Genomic DNA, 7,035 nt, shown 5'->3' on the forward strand with positions numbered 1-7,035 from the left:
TCTTAAATAAATATTAATCAGGCTTAATCTAACTTTTTAATAAATATTTTCCAGCTTGTTTTCTGAGATGAATTTGATTGATTTGATGGTCATTTTCAAAAATGTTAAATTAAATATTATTTAAAAAATTAAAATTTTAAAATTATAATAGTATAGTATTATTAAGCTAAAAAAATTTTTGACAAAAAAAAAGTATTAAGCTAAAACTTATTTATTTTTTGTGACGGTAATAAGCTAAAACTTTTTTTTTTTTTTGTGACGGTAATAAGCTAAAACTTAAAATATGGGTTTTGTTGGACATAATCATCTATAAGTTTTGACAATGATAAATATTAGAAAAATTACTTATAGTTAAGTTTTAATGTTTTCTTATGTGTGTGCAGAGAGAGAGAAGTTAAATATAAATATGAAGCAAAGTTCTTTAAAGTATTTTTCACTTATATTGTACCATACGACATAATATTATTTAAGGGAAATGATTTATTTGTGCCAAAATATCTTTATGTACTTTACTAGATCACATTTCTTCTTAAAAGGTTTGATCATGTTTGAATGGCAGAATATCCAAAAGGGGGTGAATTAGGTATAAACAAAAATTTTAACTTTGAAAACAATAATACAAAATGAAAGGAGAATGAGTTAGAGAAATATCACCGAAAAATGAGAAGGTGAAAAAATAGAGCAAAAACAATCTAAATTTTGATACGCTAAACAAAAGAGCCAAAAAGTGATTTCAACCCTTAAACTCCTAATCTAATTTATCATTTTCAGTGCTCTTCTCTCTCTTTTTTAATGATCATCAAAATTAGGAAGGATAGGGTCAAGAGCTCGAGAAGAGGTAAAGGGTGGAACATGAGAGGGTGGAATAGAAAGTTAAGAAGTGGTAACATAGGAAGGTGAGGGAGTGGAGAGACGAATTGGAATGGTAATGTAAGAGATGGTAAGGGAGATGAAAAATTAGGTGATAGAAGTTGTGAAATAGGTGGAAGAGGTTAAAAGAAGCTTTCTAAAAAAGATGTCAAGGTAGTGGTTGGCTAAGAGACAATGGAGACACATGGAGCTATAGTAGTTTCTGATGGAGGGTTTGTAGTGGATGGTGGAGAAGGTCGAGATACAGCGGGTTCAGGAATGGTAGAAGAAATGGAGAATTAGAGGAGGGACTAGGCATGGCTAGGCAAGGTTGCAAAGGATTGAGGCTAGAGAAGCGTTCCTCAAGTGTGTAAGAGGTAACCTTTGATGTCCAATAAGTGCTTCTACATAGCATCAAAACTTGATTCCAATAAATCAATCCTCTGTTGCATGCTTTGTTCAAACATTCTTATTGCCTCCCTATGCAATGTAAGAACCTCATTAATAACCCTGAATTTCTGGTCTACTACCCCTCTAATTTCTTTACCCATCATATACATATTTCCCTTAAAGGATTGAAGTTCTGCCCAGATCAAGTTCTAAATATTGGCACCAAAGAAAGATGGTGAAGTGAATTGTCCAGGTCCAACAAAGGATTGGGCCTCATCTTGTCCTCTTGAGACACTAGTAGCTAGCTGCTTTCCTTTTTCTTTGCCCTTTGGGGTTTTTTTTTTTAAAGTAGTTGTAAAAGGTAAGTGAATTCTCATCCTATGTATTTAAGCAGTGCTAAAAGATTGTATCTTTTCTTCTTTGCCACCTTCCTCCAAATGTTGAATGTCAAACTGAATGAGGAAGTATGATACAAGTTGGGGAGATGGCAAATGAGTCACTTTGGTTTTATATAGAGAGAAGTGTAACAATGGTTATCTCTAACCTGTTACTAACCTTTTTAAACCCAAAATTTAATAATACTAACTATGATAAAAAAGAATCTTAGTATAACCTTTGAAAAGGCTACCATGGTTATAAAAAGAAATTTGATTAGTCAAAAATTTTAACCATAATTAATAGTGTTTCAAAATAATTGGGTCTTGGACTTTACAAAGTCCAGAACATCATATTTAACTCTAAACCTACAATATGATATTTTCTGAATAAAATTCTTCCAAACTAACAGTGATTAATTATTTTCGAAAATCATTGTGGATCCACAACTTATAAACACGAGCAAACCCCTGAAGACCTCTAGCCCTCTACCAGCATGCAATCCAGCAACAAAAGTAACTAAGACAATCAATCTTAGATAAATTAGAGTATGCAAAAAGAGTTATATGTGTCACTATACAACACTTATCACATGGCAAAAAAGAGGCTATACAAGATAAACTTGATAGCTAAGCCTCCACTGCCTTCCCTAACGGACCAGCACTAGAGCTATTACCTAAAAATGTTAAAGCATGGGGTAAGACAAAAGCCTCAGTAACCAACAATCCTGCTCATCAGGCATACAAGTAAGTGCTTAGAAGGTGTCAAAGTGGAACAGTTACAAAAATCATAACATTCACAATTGTCACATGGTTTTATATATATATATTGATACATCAAAATACAATATCTCACTCCTAATTCCACCTTATTTTCTCTAACTGAACCCATAAGCTAGTACTCCATGTGACTGGTAGCTCAGCATAATAAGCTTACCGATCAAGTGATGTGAACAGGCCAAAATCCACAGAGTACAAGACCGGACCATGGGTTCTCCCTCTAGTCCACTAGCGAGATGTTATATGCCCTATAACACATGAAAGGGCTAAAGGATCAACCAGTATACATCTGGCGTCCTACTACCTTATTACCTCAATAATATGTACAAAATTCATCCCTTTATTCTCCTTGTAATATGTCTCCCACCAATCAACATTCACCATCCCCTCTCGTATTTATACTCATGAGATTTATAAAATAACCATCCCCTCAAAACCATTTTTCAATAAATTCATGTCCCACGTGACAACTTTATAAATTCATAATTTCATAACTTTTTTTCAATAACATGAAGTATCTCGAGCCAATTTCGATAATAATACATTTCATTGCTTAAATCATATCCAAGTGGCATTTTAAGAATCTCATGTAATTCAAAATTACTTACAAACATCATACGAGCATACATAACAAGTGAAAAGTAGTTACCTTTTACCAAGACTATAAAAACAATTACCACAAAGTCAACCCCGTGCTCAAACCAATAATCCAATAATTAATCTACACAATTAATATAACCAAATATTAATATAAGCTAATTAATTGAACTTACATATATTAGTTAAATTTCTAATTAAATTAAATTTTATTTTTATTCTAAATTCTTACAACTCTCATAAACCAAAATTAAGTATTTTAGGTCTAACTTATAAATTTTCCAATGAGCCAAATTATTCATTTACATCTTCCGGATTATTTACTTTAATAAAAACAATTTTCTAAAATTTTCAAATATGAAATTATTATATTTTAAATTCTAAAAATCTTATTTGAGGTTTAAACCTCAAAGTCAAACCATCAAAAGTTTAATAGTACCTCAAATATTTATAAATAATAATCTAATAAAAAATTTTAATGGTATAACTATCAGATTTCTTTTTCCTCACAAGTAATGAAATTTTCACTAAAATAATTATTTTTAAACCTCCAATCACCCAATAAATAAAATTAAACTGATTAAAATCTTAATAATATGTCAACAACCTAAATAAATTATTTAACTTAATTTTGATCGGTACAAATATGACATATCTCATAAATAACCAATTTTTTAACTAAATAAATTAATTTAAATACTAAAAACTAACAAATGGGCAAATATAAACCGATAGAAATGATTTACTATAATAGATTTACAATACTGTGGTTAATACTCATCAAAACTCAACATTTATCCCATACCTAAATCTCAAAATTTTCTCTAATCACCACAGTAATACCGTCATTAGAAAGCTAAAAATATATATAAAATATTCATGACGAAAGTTTGATGAAAAAAAGTAATCTTATGTACCTAAATGATCCCCACATGCTTGCCTTATCCTTCAAAAAGCACGTATACTCAGCTTCTTGCTTGCTTTCTCTTGTTTCCTCTTTGCCTCTCACGCTCTCTACTTTGTCTCTCGTCCTTTCTTTCCTTTTTTTTTAATCACCTCTCCCCTCATTTATCTCTTGCAACCGTGTCCTCCCTTTTTCTTCCTTCTTAATTACTTTTAATCCCCCCCAAAAAAATTTCCACGGTCGGCAAAAGGTGGGTGGGGGTTTCTTTTTTTTAATAATAAAATATTATTATTTTATAACAATAATAAAATATTAATATATTTTATATTATTATTTTTATTATTTATTATTTATTATTTTTTTGGGCATAAATCTTAAAATAAAATTTAGGATATTGCAAGAAGTCTCTGATTTTGTTGTATATCAAGGCTTAAATGTTCAACTTCTCACAACTTACTATTCTTACCAATAACTTATAATTGTCTTGAGTAAGGTGAGAGTAGCTACCAGACTTGGTTACCATACACCCTGAATAGATATTGTGAATTATTCTAAAATAATCACATTTTGTGCAGAGTAAAGGAAAGGTCACCAAGAGACTCGTCTGTTGGTCTCAATATCATGTATGCCTTAGAGAGAGGCATATCCTGATTCTTCTCATATTGACTAGTTTCCAGCAAATTATTTATCAATCCTGGATCCAATATGATTCGTCTTCCTCTTAGACTAGTAGTGAGATAACTATTGGTCAGATTTCCATCCTTATCGAAAGTGTCATGGATTTCCATATGGCAATAAAACCTTTTAACTATCTCCAGGCTACAACTTGTATCTATGCTCAGTCAGCTCTCATAGTGCTTTAGGGGGTCAGTTAAATCTAGTTTTATTTTGTTATCTTCCTTCAAGTGACTCAGACTTATAAACACCACAAGGCAAAATTTTCTATGAGTAAAATCAAACTTGTACCTTCCCAAATCAACTCCCTTATCTGTATTCCCTTCTAAAAATTCACTGACGTTCCTAGAAACAAGGGAAGGAATACCTTGAGTTTGAGTAGTTTAGGTTGCCTACAAAGGTTAAGATAGTTGAGAGGCTTTTATTTTTTCTGCCTCTTTTTCCTCTGTTAGCAAGGGATTGGATGACTAACAACTTGATGGATTACCCTTTGTGTGACAACCACTCTTTCAAAACCATTTTAGATTAAATACAACAATTTATTTGAACGATTAACCATGATAGAAAAGAAGAAACCTTAAAATTTTAAAATCGCTATCATGGTTAAAAGGAATAAACTTATAATAAGAGTAACATTGATCGTTACCTTGGGCCTTGGACTTCCAAAGTCCAGAAATATCATCCAACCATTAGCCCAAACCAAATTGATATTTTCAAACATATGAACTGATAAATCAGTTTAATATAAACTATAGAGCTCATTAATCAAAAGTCAACACTTTCAAAGGAGCGTTACACGTAGAGTCTAAAACGTCTCGGGCCTCCTCACTGCCCTATCATACTAGATAGTAGTAATTAAGAGTATTATTTTACAACATGATAGTAGATGAGCCCTATGTGGCAATATATAACAAGTCAGCACATAGAACAAAAGCAGGGAGGCTATACAAGCTAATCAGCACACTATGCCTCCGGAGCCTTCCCTGATGGGCCACCACCTGAACTATCGCCTGAAAATGTTAAACCACGGGGTGAGACAAACGCCTCAGTAACCAACTTTCCAACTCATCATACATACTAACACGTGCTCGTGAGTTGTCAAGTGGGACAGTTATTAATTCTCGAGAAACATAGATATATCCATAGAAATATAATTTCAATCATCCAAACCCTCACTATGGGGGCCAACACACAAGCCACATAAGTCTATCCCTCACTCTGGGGGATCAATCAAACATATGGGCCTATCCCTCACTCTGGGGGACGAATAAGAAGCCACAAAGGCCTATCCCTCACTATGGGGGACGAAAGAAAAAGCCAACCAATGTGCACCAATGGCGGCCTTACCACGTGGTAGGATAGGACTCAATCCCAAAATCCAAATAACAACCAATCATTCACAATATAATAAAAATGTCTCAATCTTTTCTCAGTATAATCAATAAGATATAAATCATATATCTTTTCCAAACTTCTCAAGCAGCATTCCAAAAATCCCACAAGACAATTTTCATAACTCAAAAGATATAACATATCTATTCAAGTTCCAAATATCAAATATTATTCTAAAAATAGCAAAATACTCACAAACAACATATTAGCACATATAACAAGTGGAAAGTGGTTACCTCTCGCCAAAGCAATACTAAGGATTACCACAAGGTCAATCCTTTGCTCAACCAATAATTAATCTACACAATTAATATAACCACATATTAATATAAACTAATTAATTGATTAATTAAACTTCTCTATATTATTTAAAGTTTTACTCTAAAATCCCGCAACTCTCATAACTCAAAAATTATTAAGTATTTTAGAAACAACTTAAAATTTCTAACAACCCCAAATTATTTATTTACCATCTCCAAATTATTTACCTTAATAAAAAGGATTTTCAACAATTTTCAAATATAAAATTTTTATGTTATAAATTCTAAAAATCTTCATTTAAGTTTAAACCTCAAAATCAAACTATCAAAAATTCAATAATACTTCAAATATTTATAACTAAATAATATAATCAAAACTTTAATGGTATAACTACCATATATATATATATTTCCATAAATAATAAACTTTTTAGCTACAATAATTATTTTAAAACCTCCAGTCACCCAATAAATAAAACTAACCCGATTAAAACCTCAATAATATATCAAACAACCCAAATAAATTATTTAATTTAAATTTAATCGGAAAAAATATGGTATATCTCATACATAACAGATTTTCCACTAAATAAATTAATTTAAATACTAAAACTAGCAAATAGAGAAATCTAAACCGATTAAAATTAACAACTCATTTACTTCTAAATTTCTATAGTCATCTTTTATCAAAACTCAATACTTATATCATATATAAGTCTCAAAATTTTCTCTAATCACTATGGTAATACTACTATTATGAAGCATAAAATATATATGAAATATTTATGAAGAAAGTTTGATGAAAAGAGATAAT

Source organism: Neltuma alba, unplaced genomic scaffold (genome assembly GCF_004799145.2).
Source record: "Neltuma alba isolate B1F8T4 unplaced genomic scaffold, ASM479914v2 tig00000770_pilon, whole genome shotgun sequence".
Classification (NCBI taxonomy): Eukaryota; Viridiplantae; Streptophyta; class Magnoliopsida; order Fabales; family Fabaceae; genus Neltuma; species Neltuma alba.